We start from the raw sequence: 26,864 nt of genomic DNA, 5'->3' as shown, positions 1-26,864 counted from the left end.
ATGGTCTGGAACACCCCTTTGGTCAGTTGGGGTCACCTGTCCTGGCTGTCTCTCCTCCCAACTTCCCATGTACCCCAAACTTTCTCACCAGTGTGGCAGTAGGAAAGGCAGAAAGAAGGCCTTGGCTCTGTGGAAGCCCTGCTCAGCAATAACAAAAACATCTCTTTATTATCAACCCTGTGTTCAGCACAAATCCAAAACACATCCCCACACCAGACACTGTGAAGAAAATTAGCTTTACCCCAGCCCAAACCAGCACCACATTGGACAACAGAGTCAAAGGGATACACTGAAAAGCACCTTTAAAAATAAAATATTGTGTATCCACTGCAAATTACATCCTGTAAAAGAGAGTACTATAGAGATATATACTTGCATATACATCAGTGTATATAAATTCCATTGAAGTCAGATTGTTTTCTCTCAGGATTGGAAACAAAAATGCATATATTAAAATTAAATAAATAGATAAAAAAATAAGTAAGAAAATCCCCCCAAAAATCCCTTCTTAAAAAAAAAACAAAACCAGAAAAAACCCAACCTCTTCACCGTGTCTTTGACAACCTTTGCTGACCATTCATTTCTTTCTAGGTCTATAATATTTATCCACATGATGGCAAATAGAGGGGCTGAAAGGAACAAGTCATGCCCCCGGTCCCTCTCTAAAAATTCCTTTTTGAAGCTAAATACTTCAGCTTCAGAACAAGAAATTCACAGATCAAACAGGTCTACTCTAAAGTACAAAGCATGTGGCAGTAGAAAAAATTAAGTTCTGATTAGCTGATGTGAGTACAGTTCTGTTGAATCCCACAGGGGTGTATGCATTACCATTAGCAGTGGTAGTACTGCTAAAATTACTTTCTTTTTTTCTTTGTTATCCACAGAGGAAAAATACATACTACTTGAGTCAAAGTTCTTCATGAGCTGCCTTTTTAATTTTTCTTCTTTCATTAATTCTTATTAGCTTGTAAAGCCTTTGACTCAGACTCTGTAACTCTTCTCAACTACTGCATTAAATTGGGATATCACAATATACAGAATGTAATACTCAGGCTTTCCCCTCATTTGACCAAGGAATGAGTCGAGTTTAGCCTAGATACACTTCTAGAAAGTAATACTATTTCAGATGTGCAGGTTCAAAAACTTATAAAGAAACCCCAGAAAAATAAAACTAATTCTCCTCATAAACATAGAAGAGTGGTTATATTTCTTTGAGGAATTAACATTTGCATATATAGCCAAGTACTGTTTCATCTCCTTTGCCATCTACATGATCTGAATTCTGGGTAAACAATTATTTGATAGGCTATTTTGAATGTCAGGAGGTGGGGATGTTATTTTTGTTACTGCTTCTCTGTAAGAGTCATCTGTTACTTTTTCAATTTATTTTCATGAGGAGGACTTATAAGAAAGATAAAATTTTAGAATTTTTCTAGGAAACCAGCTTTATATTTTTTTACATAATTTAAATTCTTACTTGGCTTGAGCAAATTTTCCTCTTCATTTTCTTATTAAATAACAAAACAATTTAAAGCAAATTGTTCTCTTACTTTTCTTAACACTAAAACTAAACAAGTAACAAGAACTCTGCATAATATCTGTTTTTCAAGATAAAAAAAAGGAATTTCTTTTAAATTTTGATTGCCTTTAGGGTTACATTGGGAAGTGACTGCAATAGGAAATTTAGGAAAACCCTAATAACATGAAAAACTAAGATGGATAATTGAAAAAGGTTAAAAGTCTCTGTAGGGGGACAGAAAAGAGGAAAACTGTGAGAAATATTTACACCAGTAGACAATTATAATAAAAATTCTGTCATAATTCTGTGGATAGGATTAGATACATATAGCAGCCTTAATCAACCTAAATATTTTCTTCACTACATTCTATTTTTTTAAAAAATAGACATAATGAAAATTATGTTTTTCTCAGCACTAAGAAACTTTTAAAAAAATCATATACATAATCATATACACACACATTTTGACTTAGATAAGTGCAAAAGAACTGAGTGGACTGAGTGGTACTTAATAAATAGTAGGTAAGTTACCTGTAGCTATTGGAAGACAGCATAGGAAAGGTTGGCTACAAGAACTGATGTAGAAAGACTATGTCTGGATAGCAATTTCAGTGGAATTAAAACATAAGGAGGTAAAGTGAGATGGGAAAAAAATTGAGTATGGTATTTTTCAGGATTTTTGTTTGTCCTTTGTTTGGTTTTCCTGGTTTGGGATTTTTTTTGGCGTAACAGGAGGATAACCTTTCAAGGTAAAATTTCTCTACCGGAGGAAAAAAGATGAAGTTAAAGAAATACCAGGAATACAACACCAAATTCTAAAGAGTAAAACTGTCCTTTACTTTTATTCCAGTATCTGAGGAAAGGAAGGAGGAAGGAATTTATTACTATAAAATAATGGAATTAATATTAAGAGGAAGAATCAATCATGATGGACAAATAACAAATTGATATGAAATAAGGAAAGAAGTCTTTTGCAGAGCTAATGGAAATAGTTTGACAGATTGAGAGGAGAAGAAGCAGATGAGCCTCACAGAATGAGACATATATGGATTCTATTACAGAGTTAAATACATTTTATAACAGCATATTTACAAAACGTATTTTGCCTGAATTTTTACTAAATTGTTTCTCAATCCTGATGTCTCTCAAAGGAATTAAATTAATTTTATTCTATCCACACTGTTCACAGAATATGGAAACAACTTGTCCATGTAGAATGATTCACTGATTTGAATCAAGTATTCTTAATTTATCTTTCATAATTCAGCCAGCAATAATGCAAACTTACTTGGAACAGAAATTGATTGAAAGATGGTAAACAGGAGCAGAATATACTGCAAAACATAAGCTTGAGAGAAAGCCTTCAGTACTGTATGGCTAAGATTTGTGCTGTCTTATTCCCATACGGTTCTAGCGAGTGACAGACTGTTTCCACTGAGACCCTCTGAAAGGAGGAGATCAAGGTTTATCTCTGGTCTTACTGCCCAGGTTTGTCTGAGGCCAAAACTATTGCAGTGACACAGGTAGTGTGGTGAGCAAACATGCTTTCATATTTGTTAATCATACCAAGAGAACCTAAAAATTTCTTCAGTGGTCAATTCTGACTTTTACCAAGAGGACTAATATGAATTTTTCGAAATCTGAGTGTAACGCCAGCTCTTCAGCTGCCATAAGACAATTATTCCTTTTGATTTTGACTCTCCTCTGCCTATTTATGCTAATGGTCTGTCCAGATTATGCATAAACTTCAGGGATGCTGTGGGCTCCTCTGTCTGGCGGGTACCACGCTCATTCTGAAGTCACAGCGGCACAAAACTTTGTTTTGTAGATGGCTCAGAAGGGCAATGTGAAGAACATAGAAACAATGTATACCGCGGACTATCTGATCAGAAATGTAAAGTACACTGGTGTGCTAAATTTAATCCTTCCACTAGCAAAAGGGACCAAGTGGTTAAAGAGGGCAAGTGTTCTTGGGCATTTTAGTAGTGTGCAGTTTGTTTAACTCTGCTGTAGTCAGAAATTCTTCCAGAATTCAGGGTGGCAGACGAGTATATCTGACCATGATCTGCTGTGCGATCTGTTAATCCATGGCTTTTCCTATTTCACATGCTCCCCCTGTTGCCTGCCCTAGCCTTGGCCACTCCCTCAGTTTCTCCCTATTTGCTCCTGTACCCCAACCCCGCCCACGAACCTCCCTTGGGCCCCTGACAAAACCACCCGCACCCTGACCCCATTGTCTCTCTACCTCTGAAGGCAGGGACGAGATGTGATTAAAGCCATCTCAAACCCTCATGAGAGACCCTTCTCTACCTTCTTTACCATCCACTGCATTGTAACGCTGCTGGCTGCTGGAGCCAGATTGAGGGGCTGTCCGAAATGGACTCCAGAATACAACTAGTCACTTGGCCCTAGGAAAGCCTTGCTGAGCTCTCCGGGAGCAGCATCCTGCTAGGCAGAGTCTAGTGGTTACAGCAATCTGGTACCTGGAATTTTCTGTGGAGGGCAAGAGCTGAAAGAAGCTTGCTGTTTGTTTTGATCTTACTGTATTGCTAAATAAAGAGAGATGGTGAGACTATTTCACAACTACTGTATCACCCAGCAACCAGCAGCTTCTGCTTCCAAAGTTTCCCTGGAGGGAAAGTGTTTGAATCTTCATAATTTCTCCCTCAAATATCCACATGGGTATGATTAAGTCTTCTGTTCCTCTTCTAACTTGAGAGGTGTTTTTATTTTGAAGTTTGATATGAAGTTATGTATAAAACATCCTATTTCCCTAAATACATTTTATTTTGCTATTTCAGAATGCATTTTCATTATACATATGTGTGTGCTATGATTTTCAACCTACATCCAACATTGTATTTATTACTCATTTTAAAGATTCATTGTCCTGCAATGCTGTTTTGAAGGATGAACTCGTCACAATCTTTATACAAAACTATAGCTACTATGTGGAAGAAGGTTACTCACAAGCAGTCACCTGTCTGAAGTAAATAGCAGTGGGCTGGTATTTATGTCCTGACAGGAACCTATGACCAAAGAGAACAAGTATATTTAGGCTTGTTTTTGAAGGTCTGGCATTGTGACTTTTCTTAGATCCTGAGTAGGAAGCTTGTAACTCATGTTGTCCTATGACAGTGACTAAAAGTCAGACATTGCCCTGCATTATCTTTCAGTGTCTAAACCCTTTATTCAATCTAGCATTTATATTCCTCCTCTATCTCTTTCAAATGTGCCTTTGAATTATTCTCCCATTTGACAAGAAAAACTCATGCTTGTGAGGAGGCTTTTTTTTGCAAGCAATCATTTTTTTAGTGCCACAGCTCAACAGGGTTGCTGGGTACAGAAGGGGAAATTTTATTTCATTTATCCATCCATCTACCATTTCTTGCTTTAGGGAGAATTTTAGGAAAACTCTTCTTTCTCTTTCTGCTCAGCATAAAATCAGTGGCAGAAATAAGAAAAATCCCTGGTTATTATATACCAGTTCTTTTGCAGCTTTCGTTATTTTAATCTTGTATTTTCAGTGTTTCATATTTAAAGTATTATTTATCACCAGCTCAGCTGGTGAGTGAATGTGCTGCCTAATACTCAAGTGATAAAAAATACTTTTAGGCATTTCTGCAGGATATCTGGATATGTTTTCAGGTTAGTAACAGTAAGCTTCTGAATGTCCAAGTATCCTGGACTAATAGCTATTGTGAATGTACATACTGACAGCAAGGTATGCTGAGCAGCTAGTCTGGTGTATCCTGGCACTGAATTTGCTGTGCTTGTGTTGCAAGGAAATACAGCTCTGCTCAAGAAGTCTTGGGAATAAATCTGGAAGAACCACCTTAATTTCAAACGTTGCAATGTATTTTGCAGGCTGCATTTTCTTCCTTCTCTAGGCAGAAGCCCAGGTCTAGCCTAAGTAGTGGGCCCTGAAAGTGATAACCAAAGGCTCTAGGACATGGCAGATAGCATTGCAGAGTTACCTTGCTTCACAAATAAAGGCAGCAGATTAACCCCCAAATTAATCATGCTTCTGTTATGTAAACTAACTTGACTAGCTCTATGCTAGTCTCTGTGGTGGGACACAGATGTATTCTGCATATGGTGAGCTGCAGAAACACAATTTAAGTTTAAAGACTTTTGTTACATTATGAATCCACTGAGAGACAGAAAACGCAGAAACAGATTACTGTTGTACTTGTATTCTTTTCCCCTGAAGTTCTGTCTAGACATATATGAGTACACACATTGCAAGATTTAGAATTACACAGGAAAATATTTTAAAACCTAAGTCCAAAATAAAGTTTTAAATTATTCAAAATAAAAGTAGATGTCACAAGCTTCCTTATTTCAACACTAATTTTGGATTAAATTCCATACTTTTTTGTCCTTTCCTGCAAATAGTTTCCAGAACAAACTGGAATTTTCTTAAGACAGTGTCATAATTTGAGCACACTGTCCAAAAACTTGTCCAATTATGTCAAATATCTGATTAAATTCAGTGAAATTTAGATGGGGGTTCAAAAAATATCCCAACAAACTTGCATTTTGGTACGATTTTTACCTTAAGATGAAAATATTTATGTACATTCATTTTTTGGGATAGTACTTTTGGAAGGTAATTTCCCATTAGAAAAGAAATTCAGATAAAATAATCTCTCTTAATTTCCCATATAACACGCTGATTTTAGACTACTGTATTATGTTGTCCCTTTTAATTCTTTATACCACTTCATACTGTGAGTTTTAATGGGTTTTTGGAGAATTACTTCTTATTTCCCTGCTAAGCAGAATTTGTATTTACTGAAAGGTTTGTTTATGGGTTCTTCCTTCAATGTTTCCAGCTGTGTTGTAGTTTAGCAAATTATAGCAAAGGTCATTAATATTTTTTGCTTGTTTGTTATCTGCTGTAAGTCTACAGACATTTAGTTTCAATATTTGGTTTTGAAAGCCTGTGTTCCCTTCCTTATTTCCTGCTGTGTATATGAGCGACTGCATAATATTTCAAATGAAAGCTGCTGATATAATGGAGGGAGTTTGTTCTACATTTAAGATGTCAGTCTGAAAGTATTGTCTGTAACACTGACAATGTTCTGAAAACTTGAATATTCCATAGTAAATGCTACTAAATTTTTTTACTGTCACTAGAATTTCCTCACCTTTCTGCCCTAATAATCTACAAAATAATCTTGTGTCTTGTGTATGGGGAATTTGCCGGTGTAAGGAAGGATTAGTAAAAAGAAGAGAATACAATTTTATTTCTGGTATGGATAATTTTGGGATAAATTTTAATTTACTGTAGTAAACACTTCAATATTTCTGAGACATGAAATTGGAGAAAACAATTATTTTCTGCTTTTGAAAAGAAACTAATATGAAGAAGCTCTATGATATTTTTGGTCTTGCCTGCTTTTTAATTGAGGAGAACACCCAGATGTTCTCTGGTATTTAGAACTTAGGAAATTATGGAGTTGTTTGAATGATTTCTCAAAGGTCTCCATTAAAAGATTGTTTTAGTTGATGAATTATTTCCTTTTCTCTGAAACAAGATTAAATGTGAAGCAATTATTTAACTTTCTGTTTCACTCAGCAGGTTGTTTAAAAAAATAAACCTGATCATGAGATAAAATAAAAGCTGTATCACAGAGAGATTCCTGTTACCTTTGCATCTGGTAAGAGTGAAGTTTTTCATCTTTAAGGGATCCACCACAACATTTCCTCAAACATATTTAGTTTTATGAAGCCTTTTTTTTCCCTCAAAGCATAGTAAAAATTCTAATGTAACCCTTGTCCTGAAACTCAGATGTCAATAGATGTTTTCCTGCTAAATTCCAAATGTCCAGACCAGGAAAAAAAACAGCAGTTCTTACATGGCAATAATGTCTGTTTTCTATTGACCTGCACAGAAATAACTCCTGTGATGAGAGGCCTTGTGATGTAATCCATTATTAATATGCTGAATCATTCAATCCACTTTAAATATTTGATTGCTTGCTTCTCATATAATATGCATGATACCTTCCTATATAAAATTATCAATATTCTAGGTGCCCGTAAACATTACAGAGTTTTTATTAATAATCTGCCAGTAATGCTTTCATTATTCAGCAATGAAGTTTAATTCTATTTTTAGCAAAGTCTTAGATAACCTCAGCCTACAATCAACATAAAGCCAGGATGAAAAGCATCAACACTGCAAATATGCCACAGGAAACCCCCTTAACAATGATTAAAATGATCTTTCAATATGGAGGAAATAAAAAAAAAAATCTATTTAAAAAATAAAAGTGATTCTTTTTGTACTGTAATTTTTAATGGAAAACAAATTTAAGAAAGATAATATGTTGTCTTCCAGCTCTGTTTGCAGCTGTATTTCTAAGAAAGCAAATTTCCAAGTGGTGTTTACAACAGCTCAACTACAGATTAGCAGATTGAGACTTGAGAATTTAAGCCATTAAAGCTTCTTATTATATCAACTTATAGACTGAAAAATGAGTCAATCCTTAAATGAAGTCAGAATAACAGAACATATTTACTCATGGCTTGCAGTGTCCAGTCCAAGTGCTCTGTTACCATTGTATTTAGGAGGGCACTACCTCTTTCTACTGATGTAACTGAAAAGAAACTAGATTTAGCTGTCTTCTCTGAAGACCTCAACTTCTTAGACATGCTATCAGAATATCCACCAAACTGGACTGCTTTTAGTGGGAGAACATTAATTTTTTGGGTCTCTGTGAGATCGCATTTTAACGATTAGTGTGCTCTGCTATTGTAAGACTCTGAATGCTCTGAACTGTCTCAGACAAACATGGACATTTAGAGCTGAATATAAAACATTAGTAATGGCACAATTTTTGGCATTTCCAGGCTTAAGTAGGCGATGGAAAAAGATTTCCATGGTAGGATATTAAAAATATGTTTCAATGATATCCTACATTGTAATGACAATCCAAAAACTTTGTGCTGTGCTACATCTGTTATTTATTGATATCTCTAGGAGACTGAGATGTGTATCAGTCATTCCTTAGCCTGCTTTTTAGATTTGAGCTTTGTAGAGTCAAGTAAGAGTGCTAAGAATTACAAAAATTCTAACTTAAATCAAACATAAGTTCTAGTTTTTTCTTCCTTTCTAAAGATATTATATAAAGATATGTTAATACCAGGATTCAGGACAGGTTTATTACTTTTTTCTTTTTTTGTATTATCTTAAGTAGAACTGATATATAGATTTTGCTTGCAAAATTAAAATTCTGGATTTTTTTTAAGTTAAATCCTATTCATTGGCAAATAATGCCAAATGGAGATATGCAACTAAACTCATTTACAGTGCAAAAGATATTATAATCTATTTTTTTTATTATTATTCTTGCAGTTGTGTCTTTTCCCTACACAATAATATAGCTCTTCAAAGATATCCTGAAGAGCATTGGTTCAACCCATTTGAACAGAATTCAATCAGGTTGATTATATGATGCACTCTTTTAAAGTTTTTAAATCATATATCTTCATACATCTGTGATATCTAGCACTGTGCATCTTAAATAAAGCTTCTAATTTTTGCAAGCCTAAAGTACTACATTAAACAATTTATTTTGAAGGGTGTGGGAAGTAAGAGTACATGGTTTATTGTGTCACCAGCTTCTGGATATAAAACCAAACCAGTTTCACTTCTGTCTATGAAAAACAACTAATAGATCTGTTTTGTGGTGTGAATCTCTCAGTTGTAATGTTTTTTTGTGCATGAAGTTAAATTTTTTTTCTGGAAAGGGGAATAAGCAAAAATAATATTTTCTGTTGGCAAACATGGAGCTAAATCTGAATGTAAAATTGAGAAGATTAGGATACTACACTGAAATTATTGTTTCTGTGTTTCTGTAATTCATCAAAGATAAAACCAAGACCAAAACACTTCTTACGACTGAGAAAATTATTACATAAACATCTAGCTCCCATCACTGCTAGTAGCCCTTGTTGCTGAAACATGTTGGCTTGGCCTTACTTGTACCCACTTATGCATAAAGTTCCAATCTAGAGACTTTTCCTATGAAATCATATTTGGTTCTATACAGATATAATGGTATTTTACTCCAAGTGAAGCAGGCAACATACACAGTTTAACACATCCTTGTAGTATCACATTACATCTTAATTAAAAAAAAAAAAGGCAAATACAATTCAGTTTACTAGGAAAATTTATTTCTTTATTTTATGAGTAACTGTCATAATCATAAAAGAGAACCAAAGCAGACTACTAAGAAATCAAATATTGTGCTATGCCCTAAACTTCCATTTAAAGCCTCAGACTCTAGTGTTGTTCTTGTCTCCCTGTTAAAAAGTAGAATGTATTGCACATTGATGAATTATGTAAAAAGATTCTCATAACTCTTAGCAACATCATTCTGAAATTCCTCTCATTTGCTGTGCAAGTACATCATACAAATGCATAATACACTCCTATTTTTATACTTCTTTTATTATTGTGGTATTTTTTGTGCATCAGACTATAATTATGCTCTTATTTAGATGCATGTTTTAAATCTATCATTGTGACAGATGTTTAAATCCTTGTGTCAATTTGAATTGCATAGCCTCGAGTTCATTTATATTTTTGGAAGAATTTAGTTTATAAAGTCTATAGTAAGCTAATATGGTATGCATGGAAAATGAATTTGTTCATTCAACTAGAATTTTCTGCTGAGTTGAGCCCTTTATTTTTCACTGAGTTAACCTTCCATTAAAATAAAACATCTGAAAACCAGCCAGCAGTTCTGTAAGGCCAACATCAAATATATTTAGAGATCAATGCCTGAAAGCCACAATGAAAACAAAACAAAAACCATGGGTCTGTATTAATTCTAGTTACATGTCTAGTTTTTAAGCAGCGCAACTGATACTGAATCTCCTTTAGGAGAAGTCTGAGAATTTCATCACATGCTTTAAAGATGACTGATGCAAAATGGCAAGTGCTGAATGAAAGGAACATACACAATAAAAATACAGTTAAAACTGATTTTCAATGTGTTTAGAAGTATTTGGAATTTTTTAATTAAAAGAAAAAAAACCAAAAAGACAAAAATAATTTCCAAATTAGTAACCCAACAGTAGAAAATGCAAATTTTGCTTTTAAAAATTGTTTCCAGAGGTTCAGATTACTCTTACCTAATTTATGCACATAATGTTAAGGTGTTACTCCTGAGTCTAGTCATACTAGAAATTTCTTTTGTCCTATAAGTATCTTCAACAAACATACATATATCACCCTGTGGAAGTACCTGTCTCCCTATATTCATGTTTTTATTGAAAATATAATAAAAACTTTAAGCATGCTTTATAACAAAGATTAGGAGCATAAATGCAGCTGTAAGGGAAATTTCTGGGATAATCATTACCTGTCTACTAGCATGCATCAAATGCAAATGGTACCCATAAAGGAGTAATTACTTGCCAATACCACTTTATTGCTCTTAAGATTCACAACCTCGTAAGAACTGTAAAAAGAAAGCAGTGCCCAATGAAATTGCTTTTCAGGAAATTATCTTCTTTTCTTTTCCCTCCTCCTTGGTATTAAGGGAAAAAATTCTTGTCACAACAATAAGTGCCTAGACCAAAGAATAAGCTTTTGGAATTCTGCTCAACACTTACTGAACTTTTCAATGGCTGAGAAAAAGGAAGAGGGAACAGGTTTCAGTCCCAGCTGTACAGGGGCTAGAAGATGCTTTTAGAACTGTGTATGAGAACCAAGGACCTTCATTTTATGAAAAATTACAATTCAGATATTACTTCACTTTTTTAGATCTAAGTACTGTGGCTTCATGTCTAGTGTTCATGGCTTTCCAATAAAACGCAAATTCCAATAAAATTCCACAAAATTCAAATAACCAAAAGAAACTTTTTTTTCCTTTGTTGTTTCTTCTTTAGTTGGGGGAAGAGGTGTTAGGATTTTGGGAGTGCATGTATATGTGCATTTCTTGTTCTAATAGGATATGAAATGGCTTTACATGCCTCTGAAAGCTCCTAATGTACTGTCCTAATTTTGCAATCTGATCTTTACAAAGGCATAGACCAATGTTTTGAAGAGGGCCACTTCATTCATAGAAACTCACAAAAGACATGTACACAGAGTTTGTTTGTGAAGATCCAATTTCAGCATCCACGGCTAAATTTGCATCCCCTAAAAGGTTCAGAAAGATCAGACAGCACATGAATTATACCATTTTTATGTCTTATCCACTAGTTCTGTTTTAAAAATACTATTTTCTCTTTTTTTCTTAATTTGATTGCAGCCTGTGTGATTATATAAGGTGTGAGCTATCACAGAATCATGGAATATGCTGGGTTGGAAGGGATCTACAAGGATCACTGAGTCCAGCTCCTGGCTCTGCACAGCACCATCCCCAATTGTCCCACCATGTGCCTGAGAGTATTGTCCAAATGCTTCTTGAACTCTGTCAGGCTGGTGCTGTGACCACTTATCTGGGGAGCCTGGTCCAGTGCCCAACCATCCTGTGGGTGAAGAACCTTTTTCTAACATCCAACTTAAACCTCCCCAACACAACTTCAGGCCATTCTCTCAAGTCCTGTCTCTGGTCGTCACAGAGAAGAGATCAGTGCCTGCCCCTCCTCTTCCCCTCATGAGATTGTAGACAGCAATGAGGTCTCCCCTCAGTTTTCTCTCCTCCAGGCTGAACAGACCAAGTGACCACAGGCCCTCCCCATGCAGCTTCTCCTCAAAGCCCTTCACCATCTTAATAGCCCTTGTTTGGACACTCTATCATAGCTTCATATCTTTATTATATTATGCCACCCAAAACCTCCTCCAGGACTTGAGATGAGGCTGCCCCAGTGCAGAGCAGAGCAGGACAATCCCCTCCCTTGCCTGGCTGGCAATGCTGTCTGTGCCTGATGCACCCCAGGACACAAGTGGCCCTCCTGGTTGCCAGGGCACTGCTGGCTCATGTTGAACTTGCCATTGACCAGGACTCTCAGGTCCCTTTCCATGGCACTGCTTTCCCATTCTGTATCTGCATCTCATTCCCCAGTCTGTACCGTACATCCGGGGTGCCCTGTCCCAGGTGCAGAATTCAGCACTTCCCCTCGTTGAACTTGGTGATTGCCCAGCTCTCTAATTTATCAAGGTATCTGCAGGGCCTCCCTGCCTTCAAGGGCATCAACAGCTCCTCCCAGTTTTCTATCATCTAGAAAATTTCTTATTATCCCTTCCAGTCCTGTGTCCAAGTCATTTGTGAAGACGTTGAAGAGCATGCAGCTGAGGATGGAGCCCTGTAAAACCCCACTAGCCACAGGGCGATGCCCAGTCTGATGTCACCCCATTCACTGTAACTCTTTGTGCCCCGCCTGTGAGCCAGGTGCTCATCCATCCCATGACATGTTTATCCAGCTGTGTGCTGGACATTTTGTCCAGGAGGATACTAGCCATAAAATCTTCCAGCTGTCTTAGCCTGTTTCTAGGCCCTGTAATAATGCAAATAATAAATAATAACAAGGAAAAGCAGCAAACCTTATTTAGGCTGAAGAGCTTTAAAATTAATCTGTCTGGCTTTGTAACATTGTGAAGATAAGAGGGTGTACACTGCTGATCTCTGGTAAATTGCTCAGAATCTCTGTAGGATCTCTTAAGGCAAAAATAGGAGCATGAAATACAGTGAAATCACCTCAAACAGATTAGGAATTATAAGTACAACAAAGTACAAAAACTGTGTTCAGCCACTTATTTATTAATGAAGTGCAAGTTAGAATGTCACAACTTGCATGAGGTTAATAAAATGAAACAAATTTAAATATCCTGGTTTGATTACAAATTAAATTACTACCACAGTTAATTCAAATAGCAACTCTATATGTCAGAGGATGGGGCTTATCTTCCAGTTACTTCTGGAACATAGTGCTGGAGCAAGAAGTAGACACCTTGTCCGATTATCTATGAAGCAAAACTAAAGTTCACTTATTTTCCTTCTGATTTAGATCCCTTTAAGGACATATGGTCAGCATTGCAAATTCCATTGACTTCACTGGAACCTACAAATACTCAAAATAATTCAAATTAAGTTCAAAGATATCAGTGAAGAAGGGGAAAGTCATCAAAAATTAACACCAATTCCAACTCAAAAATATATCACAAATGTCACAAAGACATTAGAACATCAGAATATTTCTAATAAGCAGTCCTGATTCTGCAAAATTAGGTATTTTCTGAAAGTGGATATTCTCCTCTGTTGGTTTTATTTTGGACTTAGGAACTTTCTTATGGAATCTTAGGAAAACTTAAGTTGAAAGATCCACAAGAATTTGAGCAATATCAGGAATAATATGATAATTTAAACATAGTTTATGATACTAAAAATTTGGTCCTAAATTCCAATTTAGATTTTTTTTTGTTGTATTCCATACATTTCTATCTGTTTTCTTATTTTCAATGAGCCCATTTCAGAAAAAGAAAGAAAAATTGTCAAAGCAAAGGAATTTTTAAAATGTACTATTCAGAAGATAAATAGCATAGGAAGATTCATGTCCAGGCAGTTTACTTTAAAACTTTTGTTTCTAAGCTAAACTCTTGTTTATTGCTCTTGAATCATGTATTTATATATACGTCTTCTACCATCCTTTTTGACCACTCTAGTTATCATGGTGTATAGGAAGTATGATTGTTTCTTAGCACTTGACAGTGGAAAAATTATGTTTTATATTAACTCAGTAACTTACCTAATTGCAGCAGTAAGTGTGCAAACCACTCACTATTTCCAGATTTTACAGTGCTGAAGACATGAAGTGTGTTTTTACTATAATGGAAAATATTTTTAAAATACTCCTAGGCATACTAAGTGAACGTGGCATTCAGGTTTCAATATGTCCAAAAAGGGATTTGAAATGACTGCTAATATTGCCAAACACCTGCTTGAAGGTATGAGACAACACTTGGCTGGCCTTGAGGCTTTTGAATGATCTCTGCTCTATAGTAAGCAAAAGTCCCAGAAGAAACAGACAAGCAAACAAACCAAATCAACAAACTAACAAACAAACAAAAAGCATAGCACCAACAAATAAAAGCAATGACAACAACAGAAAAAAAACCAACCAAACAAGATAAAATATGAAAATAGGTTTATCCAGGGAAAAAAAAAAAGAGATAAATGTGGACATGTCTATTTTTTTAAAATATTATTATTTGGATTCCTTTCAGGGTTGTTGTTTGTTTTTTTTTCCCACAGGAGTTAAATTAGTTTTGCTTTATCTGAAGGCATCAGCCCTGAAATCAGGAATTTATTTGCAATATCTTCAAAACAGGGACTCCTTAATTAGATCCTGATTTAGAAGTTAGAGTCTTTTGAAAATAAGGCTAGGATGACTTCTACTGTATATTTGATACAACAGAGTTTTTGCGCAGTCATCTGTTTTAGGTAGTGGAAGACAATTTATCTGAACTTTTCCCCTCTTCCTCTTTAAAATTACCTTTTGGGTTTTCACCTTCTGAAAGCCCATAATAACAAATTAAATATATTAATGGAATATTGTGTGCAGATTTCTCCCTAAGAAATAAGATAAACAATTGTTTAGGTATTTTAGGGATAAAAAGATTGTAAAATCAATTTTAACCAATTTCACCCTCCTCTCTTGAAGTCTAAGTATGTAAATTGGCTAATCTAACAGCTTTTTGGTACAATATAGCCTTCAAAAGATGTTTATACATTGATCACAAAGGATACTAATCCAATTTTTTTTCTTTAAATGAAAGAATGTGCATTGCTCATACATATTCCAAGGTGAGCAAAAGAAAAAAAATACATGCATAAAGAATAAGCTGCCCAGATGGTTCATCAACAGTTAATTAAGTGGCAAACACAGAAGCATCTCTGATGCTGCCAAAAAACTGCCTGCAGACTCTGCCATGGGCTCAAATATAGATTGCTGGAGGAAAATCTTCTGCAGACTGGCATCAGTCTCTTGTGATGCTCATCTGAAAAGCAGAGTAAATTTCACAAGCTACATTTGAAATGAAAACAAGAGTAAGGGAAGCCCTGTTTGAATATTGCTAATAATGGGATATGAGTTTGTCATGCTCATGCTGCCAAGGTAAATTCAGACCAGAGCAGTAGAGACCAAAGAGGACCAGCAGCTGTTACCTGCTCTCCATGTGAAGCAATGGGGCAGCCTCTGAGTCTCCATCCACTTCTGGTACTCATATCAAAAGAAGTTGGTATTCTTTCCATCACACCAGCAGAGATGAATGAACATGTGAACTCTGCTACCCAATTATTCCATGGGACACAGTCTCTCCAGTGAAAATGAGCTGTATGGTTGCACACTGAAGTTTTTACCTTTACATTTCTTGAGAGTCCTTCACTGCTAAACCCTCTAAACTAGTGTTCTAGTATTTGGTATTAAAAGACATCAAATCAAGTTTCTGGGGAGTAGGAGTAAGCTCAGAAAATATGTTTCAGATAAACATTAACTCTTTGCAATATTTTTTTTTTCCTTTAAAATATGCCTGTTTTTCCAAGTCATGTAGTTCCAGAGTCAATAGAAACCTGAAAAAACCAGTTTGCCATACTCCCAAATGTAAATCTACCCAGTATTTGTTACTTCAGTGCAATTATCAGATTTGCACTTCTCCTCAGATTAATGGATAAAACCACTAAAAATTGCTTAGGCAAGTGAGAAGACATGTGAATTAGTTAATAAGTGAATTAGGGATTCTTCCTTTGAAATTTGTTTCACATAAAAGAGCAGCAGTCATGAATATTTTAAAAGCAAGAACTCTTTAGGCTTCTTTAAATATTAATGTAGTAAAGAGAAAACATTAAATATCAGTTAGGAACATATAGTGTTTCAAGTATTAGGTTTTTTTTTTCCTAGAAACTACTTATTTCTCAAGTTGGTTCTGTTATGTAATCTTACGGAAATTGGTTGGAAAGACCAAGAAAACACAGAAGGCTGGAAGTCTGAGACCAAATCACCCTTACAATTAAGTTTTATGGAGTCACTGGGAAAAAAATGTATGAAGCAGGCCACAAATCTTTCAAAAACAGAAGTAAAACTGTTTAAAGCACTTAATTTTGGTCATGAATTTGAAGGAGAGAATCAATTCAAAATTCAAATCTTGTAAAATGTAAAATTATCATGATTCCCAAAATCTTTCAAGATGTGTAAAATCAGCTGGTGTGCCAATGCAAGAGTTCAACTCAGCAAGAGTTCAAATCAATACTGTTGTTCTTGAGTTAGATAAATACGCTTCTGCTCTGTCTACTGCTGCTGTGTCCAAGGGAACTCCTGTAGGCAATGAATATCTTCTCAAGAAAACCACAGTAATGGCTACAATACTAAAAGAAACAGATTTGCCCCAGAACTGCATCAAAAAATAATCTTCCATTCAAAGTGCAGTTGTACATGGAGTTCCAACTGTTCCCAAAAGGAAATCTTTTAAATATGGCACTTTTTCAACCTCAGCTTGGATAATCCAGGGAAAGCTATTTGCTCTACTTGCAATAAAAATGTGTATACTCACAAACCTGGAGCCTATATTGGCACATCTGTGCTTCATTTCCATCTGCAAGTATTGTAGCCAACATATTCCAGTGATTGCAGCCAAAATAAAACAAATAAGAAAATCTAACAGTGTAGCGACTGAAACTATTAGACACTGCACATCATTCTACATTACCTTTTTTCTTATTATTCTTTTACTTTAGTGTGGAACAAAAGGCAATTTAAAGCCAATAACAACTACAGAACCTGAAACGATAAACTGCTAACACAGGGATTGACACAGCCAATACTGAGGCTCAAACAACTAATACAGATCAGAAAAAAGAATTATGCAGGATATTATCTTTCTCTGAGCACTCCATATGTCCAAGCCCAAACTACAAGTCATCTTTAAAAAAGCCCTAGTATTAAATTTAATTCAATATTAATATATTATTTTTACTGGGTTTGTATTGGGTTTTATTTATTCATTTATTTAAAAAACCCCAAACCAACACCAGAAATAATTTGGTTGGATTACCTATTATACTAAAGTCCCTTTTCTGAGGATGTTGAATTCTAGGGACTACATACCATCTGAAGACTCAGCAAATCCTCCAGCAAATAAACAGAAAGAATCACTAACCCAGAAGTGAAAATATTTATTTGGAGACAAAGTTTTGAAAAGAACATAAATGTGTACATTGACCAGACACAACTTGAAAAAGCAGTAAGTACCTCAATTTTTTTTTCTTTTTTTTTCCAGCTGAGCTGTAATTCTAGATGGATAAAATATCTTAGTATTCTTGTTTGCTTGCTTACTTTTGTGTTTATGCATCTTTAAGTTAAACAGGACATTTTTCTCTAAACAGACATTTTTTCACGATGAGAGAGGTTTGGTCCTTATACATAGTTGCTAGTGTTCTTACAGAACCATTCAATTCTTAGGAGAGTATTCAACTCTCCAAATAATTTTAGAAATTCCTTTAAATCCACCAGTGGCAATTAAAAATCTCTGAGGCATATGGATGCATAATAGATTGATTGCTTTCATATGCTTTGTCTTTTCATTTTTCTGTCATGTACTTACCTTGCACCTCAAAATCATCAGTGGTCAGCACAGAGCAGGCTAGGAAGCAAGAAATTGCTCTTCACTCAAATATGAGAATTTTAAACAGGAAGGGAACTGAAATTTTTGCAATATTGTCCCTGTTTATATAGTAATTCAGTATTTCAATATTGTCTTGTTTGCTAAACTCACACAAGATACTGACCCGTCAATAACCCATGTATCATGGATTCAGTGTTTCCTGAAATGGCAGAAAACACTGTCATTGAACTGAGAAGAAATAACTCTCATAGTTCCTTTCAAAAAAAAAAGGAAAAAAACCCAAACCTCTGAAAAAAACCTAAAACCAAAACCAAAAAAACCCCACTATCTAACCAAAAAACCCAAAATACAAAACAATTCAAAGATGGAAAGATGTGAGTAATATATGTTGATTGGTGCTGTGATGTGCAAAGACTAATAAGCCCTTTGCTTCTAGGCTGCACAACATATGGCAAATTAAGCCTTTTCTTTAGCTTGCTGCACTTCAGGGCATTCGTAGAGAGTTTGCTTGGCCTGGTTTTGTGCTGGTTGAGAGGGGCAGTAGCAACTTACAGCTGCTGAGTCTTTGCTTCCACAAGCTGGGCAGAATGCCTCCAAGGGACTTGTCTGACAAAACTATGCAGAATAGAAATACACTGTGGAGGACACACAGCAGGAAATGGAAGAGGAGTGAAGTTATTACAGTAAAAAAATGAGAAATGTAGGAGTCTTGGGAGCCTGCTATTAAAAAAAAAAATTCAAAGTTTTAGAAGTTCAGGCACTCCTTTGAATTGCTCCCCCATGTGTCAACTGACGGGAGCTGCCAATATACTGTAATGCTACATGGTTCCCACTCCTTGTTCTGCATTCTAATGATATCAGTAGGCTAGGAGAATGCTTGGAAGCTGTGGGAGAAGAGTGTTGGACTCCCTTAACTTCTTTACTCACCCCACACACCCACACATGTTCTTTACCTCACTACATGATCCAGACACTCTTGCTGAAACAAATGCTCTCTGGCTGTTAAAATCACTTTATATATCAGTAACTCCGTGGAGTTGAACAAGGGTGTTCTAATAAGATTTCTTTTTCTCTTCATCAACTTAAATTTATGGTTGAAGAGAAAATTGTGATTGTGGCAGACAGGATATGGGGATATGAGGGTTAGGAATCACTGACATTCTTACCTTAATCAAGCTTTCATTCCCAAATTGAATTCTTAGATGTGTTCTCCCTCATTTTTGTAAAGCTAATGTGTTTTGCTTTTTGTTGGTTTTCTTTTCTCTTCTTTTTTTTTCTCTTCTCAGCAGTTATTTTCTTTTACTTGTGTGCTGCTTAATAGAAATACATCAAATTCTTAGCAGATGCAGTCACTGAATAAAACAAAGGTCTAAATGCTAATGTGAATAATGAAATTTCCATGGTGGCACACACAGGAAAGAGTAGAAATTGCTAAGGCATAATGAAATAAATTATATTTTATTAAAATCTCCCTACTGAGCGGATATTGGATGCAAATATATCTTCTAAAATGAATCAATGTATATTTTCATTCATGAACAAAAGCTTAAAATGCCAGTGTTTTATTCATGTGTATATAAAAAGTGTATCTGAAAACACTCTTTATTATACAAAGTCATTTTGTTGCAAAGGAGAATAAAAATATTGTCCATGAAATGAACAAGCACATAAAGAATTTCTTTACTTTCAAAGTCAACTGCAAAAGTATCCTAGCCTTATGTTAATGTCAGACATACCTACACTGCTTCCTGTTTATTTCTGACATACAACTGCAAGCATGTAATGCTCCTTCTAAATGAAATTAAAATTTTAATATAAAATAAAAAAATAAAAGCATTCGTACATCATTGGTTTATCTTATTCGTAGATTATTGGTTTGGGGCATTTCATCCACTGCTCTGTGGATTTAGCTGAAAGATATTTAAGTTGAAAAAAGCAGAATTCAAACTGCATTCTGTGTCATTTTAATTAATATTCAAATTTTTATTTATAGATTATGCACTTAGACATTTCCTATCTTGCAATTACAGTTCCTTGTGTTGTGAGTGGGAAGGAGATTGAGAACTGGAATTGAGAGAAGAAAATTAAAACCTTTCTTGCATTTTGTTAACTCAGCCTTCAATTCTTTGCTCTTTCCCAGGGTATTAGGAAGGGAAAGATGTCTGACCTGAGTACAGTGGGAAGAAAGCCAGACTGGAATGGGAGAAGAAACTGAGATAAGGATAAGGAATCAGGGTGGAAGCAGAGATGGTGCCTGGGAATGAGGGAGGGGGAGTCTGGGAATTCAGATCTAAGAGGGAAATGGTGAAGAAAATGGTGAGGTAGTTAGAGAGGGAAGAGAGCCTGCCTTTGGATAAGGATTTGGGGAGACTGCCAAGATTAGAATGGTACAACTGGGATTTATGTGCAGAAAGTCTTGAAATAAGTGAATCTGACAATGTGATAGTTTGCACGATGATAAATGAGCCTATATCAGCAAAGACAAGGATGCAGGCACACTACTCGAGTTTAGGCTGAGCAAGTTACAAGCCAACAGCCAAGATGAAGTAATTATCTGTATGTTTGCTCTTCACCAGTATTTTTCAGGTAGAGACTGTAAGCTCATTAAGAAGGACAGCACTTTTCAATCCAAATTTGATAATTTTGTCGAAATTACTTTCATTTATAAAAATCACTTTTACAAAAGTATTCTACAAAAGCAGATTAAGATTATATCAGAAAAAAAATTCTAATTTTTGACAGCTTGACATGTATTTCTAAATTTCAAGAGGTGAAAAGTACACAGAAAGATGGGGAATATATAAAATGTGCTTGCTTCCAATTCACTTGCTCAAACTTGTTCTAAAGTTTGTCCACTTCTGCATAAAATGTCAAAAGATTCGAATAAAAGTTAGTCTGTTTTGCAGTGAGTACCTGCATATCTTTCCAACAAAACTGAAAACTTTTTTGTCTTTTTTGTGGCCCTTTTTTATTTAAGTTTTGTTACAAGTTTTCATATAAGAAATGTCAAAAAGAGCTTTATAGAGCTACTCTTCTACTTTTTAAGACTTTGGTCTCAGAAATGTCTTTTTTAAAATATTCTTAAAGAATCTGACTGACCATGAGCTCAACAAAGAACAACAGCTATTAAGGAGGCCTATTGAATTCTGTATAATGGTGATCTTGACATTAAAGCTCATACTTAAGCAGTTGGCAAAGTAGTTTCATAATATTCTGAATTTTGCTAAATAGAGATCAAAATTACTTAAGCATTAACTTTATTGAGGTCACTCAGATGCAAATTGAAGAAAAAATACCCTGTGAGTGTTTTGCTACAAATTTTTTTCTACTAGCTTTTGGATTTTTTTTCAGGTTCAAAAGATATCATTGGATTTTCACTCAATTATGTTTGTAACAGATAGAGTGCATCTTTTTCTAGACTCTGCCTGAGTTGCTAAGAACAGAATCTTCAATTTGAGGCCTCTTTAATTATTTCATACTGAATGGTCCTTGCAGTGTCTAAATGATATGGACCATTGTGGTTTCATCAGCAGATTATTCTCCCAGGCACATTTCTTTAGTTCTAAAGAATAATTATATTTTATACCTATTTTTATTGCTTGGTTTATTACTATTATTTCTTGGGTTTAGGTTGTTTTGGGTAATTAGTTCCATAAAAGAGGGGATTATCCCACCAATACAGAGGAGTGAGTGGTTAGTGAGATCCCTGAAGGTTTTCAATACTTTGCAAAGTGTATGCAGTTAGATGCTTTCCAGGAGAACATTCCAACAGTAAAGGGAGGTGCTTTGTGAGTTAGATGTGGAGTGGAACATGTGTCAGATCTTTAAACCTGTGATCTAGACTGAGCCTCAGATATTACAAAAAAATAAACTTTTATCAAAAATGAAACAAATATAATGAAAAAATGTAAAGACTATTTTCCATTTACTGTCCGATGCAGCACATCTCAAATTTAATTTTCAAAATAATTCCAGTTAGAATGCTGAAGTTCTTAAGTTCCCAATTACAATGTCAGTCATAATCAAAAATAATTCCTTTATATCTTGATTCTTTGCTAATACATGTCTTTGATTTCAAGTTGAAATAACAGGAAAAGTGACCAGTACAACAATTTGTATCTTTTACACCTTATTTTATTTAACATTTAATACATCAGGTCAGGGACTTGGGGTTTTTTTCTCTTTTTTATTCAGAATACATATAGAAAATTACACATTTGAACAGTGGAGCCTGCTCCAGGAATGACTCATTTTTTGAACTGCCCTTCTCCCAGGTAAATTGCTTTAACAACACTAAATATGAGAAGAACAGGTTTGACAAGTTGTGAGCATGTAAGCTTGCAACTGTACTAAGAATCTGATCTACTTACCCCTTCTAAAGCATATAGGCACTGTTTCCCATTAAGTCAAATGGCATATTCCTCAGAAACTATACTTAAGGTAAATACACTGTAATCTCATAAAATGCCTTTTGGTCAATCCTGGACCAGGGGCTTAAAAAGAATATCCATTCACAGGCAACATTTCAAGGTAGGATGTCAAACCAGGGCTCAGGCTTTAACTCAGCAAATAAGCTGGGGGTTCAGCAGGAGCTGGGAGGGGACACAGCCAGGACATCTGATCCCAAATGACCAGAGGGATATCCAATACTATATGGCATCATGCTCAGCATATAAAGCTGGGGAAAGAAAGAGGAAGAATGGGATGCTCAGAATGATGCCATTTGTCTTTTCAAGTCACTGTTAGACTGGATGGAGCCCAGCTTTCCTGGGGATGGCTGAACGTCTGCCTGGGCATGGAAAGTGACAAACTAACTCCTTGTTTTTCTTTACTTGCATGCACAGCTTTAGCTTTCTCTTTTAAATTGTCTTTATCTCAACCCACGAGTTTTCTCACTTTTACTCTCCTGATTTGCTCCCTATCACATTTGGGAGGAGAGAGTGAGAGGTTCTGTGAAGCTGTTGCCAGCTGGGGTCAAACCACAACAGAGTTAGAGCCTGAAGAGATCCATTTTTCATGAGTCTCCTAACTGGTTCCCAGTGAAAGGCATAGGCTGCAAAAACATTTCTTCCCTGAGTATTTTTTTTTATCTGGGAAATGGCTGGAGGTCCAGCAATTGAAAACAAATCTTATCTTTTGTTAGGTTTAAGGCTGTGGCTGGGAGAGAACCAAATATTATTCCCCTCTTGGTGTGTGGCTTGCAAGACCCTTCTGCAGGATTCTTTCCTCCTTGTTAGAGTAGGCATTGTGAGATACGTTTCAAATGACTGTCATGAAAAGATAAATAGTTAAGAAAGGATGACATCCAAAAAGGTGTTGACATCAATCTTCCATCATCACCAAGCAATTCTGGCCAACACAGATGATACACAGCATACTGTTCTATGAGGGGCAATATTATAAAGAAACCTAGATATAAATCACATCTGTACCACATTAATATTTGTATCTGTACCACCTTAACCTCCTACAAGAATCAACCTGCCCTTGGCTGTTTTATGTTGATAGTAGTTCTTTTTCACTACTGAGCAAATGTCAAGATAAACAGAAGTCATTAGGAAGTGTTGAAAGTATGGAGGAATTCTGATCCACAAAATCTGAATATATTTTAATGCAATTAGCAATTAATAAAGGTCTTTGAATTACTGATAGGACAAGCAGATTATGAAAAAGTTTTGCTAGTCAGTTATTTATAATTAAATAGCTAATAAAAGTGCTGGCGCAGGCATGAGCTTTTAAAACCCTATACAAAAGATAAGCTTCTCTCCCTGAGAAACTATAAATTGGCTGAGAAAATAGCATTAAACTTTAAAATGTATTGAATATTGTGAAGAGTGGGGGGGGTTTCCAAACAGTGGCAGCACCATTAATCAAGGAGATCTTGTAGGGAGTTAATCTTATCTGCTCAAACATATTGAAATATCTGGATCTTTGGGGAGCCAGACCTGTATTCAGGACATCAGTATCAGTCCTAGGAAAGACCTCGGCCTCTCTTAACATTAACAACATATGTCCAGAGTCATTTTAGGTCCCATAGTATCTGAAGAAAAATCTTTTGCAGAGGTGTTTAAGATGTAAATAAGTATCTTGAGCCTGACTCTGTTATAGCAGCCATTGATATAGAATGGATATTCTTTCTAAGGTATGGGCTTTTTAATTAAAAATATTTGCTAAGAGTAAGTTGTATTTGCTCTGGGAATCAGACTCTGACAAAAGTGAGTAGATTAATTCAAAGTGAGACAAACAACAGCTATGTCCTGAGGTTTGGAAATACCTTCACAGACAAATTGTGAAGTCAGAATCACAGTTCATCACACAGCAATAACAAATGACAGCACTTTCCTGATCCCACATATGTAAACCAGATATTGTTTGAAGTTCATATTCTTTTTTCAGTGGCTGACTTTAAAGCATCCTTCAGTGCCAGGCAAATTGCTAAGCTCAGTATTTCTGAAACTCTTATAGCTCCTCGCAGTCAGAGGAGTACTTTTTAGGGGACAGGAAGGAGTAATGCACAAATACAGAAGTACTATGAAATTCTATTTTCTTCTTGCCAAAGTGAAGCTAACAGTGTCATACTGATATATAATTAGGAAAAATAATTCTTTCCTCATGGCAGAAGCTTCTATATGGTAAGAAGGACAAATTCTCCAGCATTTATGGTTTCCACTGTAAATTACTTGAAGTATTTTTAACTTAGGCTTTTTACTGAAGCACTTTTTCTATTAAAAATCCTATTTCAAATTAATAAATATTGAAAAATATTATTTGTAAAGCAAGCTGTAATATTAAAGCATTTGCATCTTCATAAGAAAATTCTACAGTGAGCTTCACCTCTGCCATTCTCATAAAGAATCTAGGAAAGGAAAGCCTTTTTTCCTATACTTTCACATTTGATAGGTGTTCATACAAAACCAGTGGGAAGAACTTAACTGTTTTAATTGATGCATAGTGGTTTTTTCCACCAATAAACAGTATTTATGCACAAAATTTTATTTCTAATTAATTTTTTAAAGACAAAGTTATTTGTTCTATCTCCAGTGATTTTTTCTCACCAATCACCTAAATATCTTCAAAAGTTAGGTTATATAATTTCATTTAATAGTATCAAGATCACATATATGCATACATGCATACATACATACATACATATATATATTTATCATAATTACATGTTTCAGGTAGCTCTCAAATGTGTTTCATATATCATATGAATGATATGCATATCATATATATATGACATGATATGCAAATTATCTATCTTAAACCAAAAATTTTTGGTTTCATAAAATTATGAGAGCATTTGATTGGAAAAGATCTTAGAGGCTTCAATCAAATCTCTAATATGACAGGTACTATGTGATGTAATTCCTCTCATAAATAAGTCAAACGAGATCAGAGAAGCTGTGAAAATACATATTATGAATGAAAAGGTCCAATTACCAGTATATAAACTGATAAATGTATCTCCGAGGTGCAATTAATTTTATACACAGTACAGGATTGTCTCCTGGATAAAGTAATTAGATAGTCCACAGATATTTTGTTAAGTATAATTCTTGATCTTCAGTTCTTGGTCTTAATATTTTGGTTCAAGACATAGCTAATCCCCCAAAACTCTGTATCTCTGATCACAATGCACTCTAAATCAGTACTTTCCCAGCAAACAAACAAAAAACCTGCCAAAGAATCAACACTTAAACAAACAAACAAACAAACAAACCAAACCAAACCAAAATGAAAAAACCTAACAAACCACCCAAATCCCCAAAATCCTAAAAATCCTATGTCCATCCTCACAGGAGGAATGCTCTAGTTGCTCCATGCTGCTGATCAAAGGAATTCTGGAAGAAGGAAAAAGTCACTGTGGCTGAAAATCAACTTAAACAGCTGAACAAGTGATCTTGACACACATATTAAAATCTTCAAGAGGAAGAGGTGAACAAATTAAGAAAATTAAAAGAGTACATAAAACATGACAAGTTACATGTAACCGTAAATCAAAATAATGATACAAAAAATTTGTAGGGACCTTTTGAACACATAAAACCTATTAAAAAAAATTGTAACTCATTGGGAAGAGAAACTTACTGCAAAAGTAAGAAACAAAGTTATTTTTTAAGCATACATGGTTTTTCAAAAACGTTTTTCATAAAGAGAATCACGAATGCTTCAAATGCCCACAAGACTTAGAAATAAAAGGATCAAAAACAAACAGTGGAAGAACATGATCCATTTCCACCACGGACAGAGGTTAGCAGAAAGCTTGCCAGAACCTTCCCCTAAGTTCTAGTTGGCTCAAGATATTCACATATATTCTCTGGAAAAATATAGTGATGGAAAGTGATGCTGGAAAACTTTAGATTATACCAGTTGTTCTAAATAACCAAATCTACACCTGTCTGCAACCCCCTATAGAAAGTTGTGAAGTGAGGTTTGTCACTCCTATGATGCTTAGACTTTGCAGATTAATGTTTGATGGGCAGTCTGTCATCTACTTTTTTTTTTTTTTTCATAGTGCTTCAGCTTATCTCTTGTAGACAGAACTTGGTTTTGGGTGTTTTTTGATAAGATGCTAAAGCAACAATCATTTTTCTGCACAGTAACTTTCCATCAAAACTGAAACACAACAGACTTTTTCTATTAGCCAATACACAAAATACTTTTAAAATAATTTTTCAAAATATGACATTGACTTCAATCTTGAGCTGCATATTAAACCTGATAAATACTATTGAAGTTTTAAGAGACTGTAATATT

At 35.1% G+C, this 26,864-nt stretch overlaps 1 long non-coding RNA gene across 5 annotated transcripts in view; it reads right to left on the bottom strand.

Annotated features, from left to right (window-relative positions):
- LOC138106606 (uncharacterized) overlaps window positions 1-26,864 on the bottom strand; it is an 88,417-nt gene that overhangs the window by 45,100 nt on the left and 16,453 nt on the right. For 3 of the 5 annotated variants that reach the window (XR_011149041.1, XR_011149042.1, XR_011149038.1), the window contains exon 4: window positions 19,271-19,414. The exons of 1 other annotated variant lie outside the window; for it this stretch is intronic. This is a non-coding gene — a long non-coding RNA (uncharacterized lncRNA). Of the gene's footprint in view, window positions 1-19,270; window positions 19,418-26,864 lie in introns of all 5 variants that reach the window. One more of the 5 variants, XR_011149040.1, reaches the window with a different exon arrangement.

This window comes from Aphelocoma coerulescens, chromosome 1 (assembly GCF_041296385.1).
Source record: "Aphelocoma coerulescens isolate FSJ_1873_10779 chromosome 1, UR_Acoe_1.0, whole genome shotgun sequence".
Lineage (NCBI taxonomy): Eukaryota > Metazoa > Chordata > Aves > Passeriformes > Corvidae > Aphelocoma > Aphelocoma coerulescens.
This window is presented reverse-complemented; position numbering and strand designations above follow the sequence as displayed.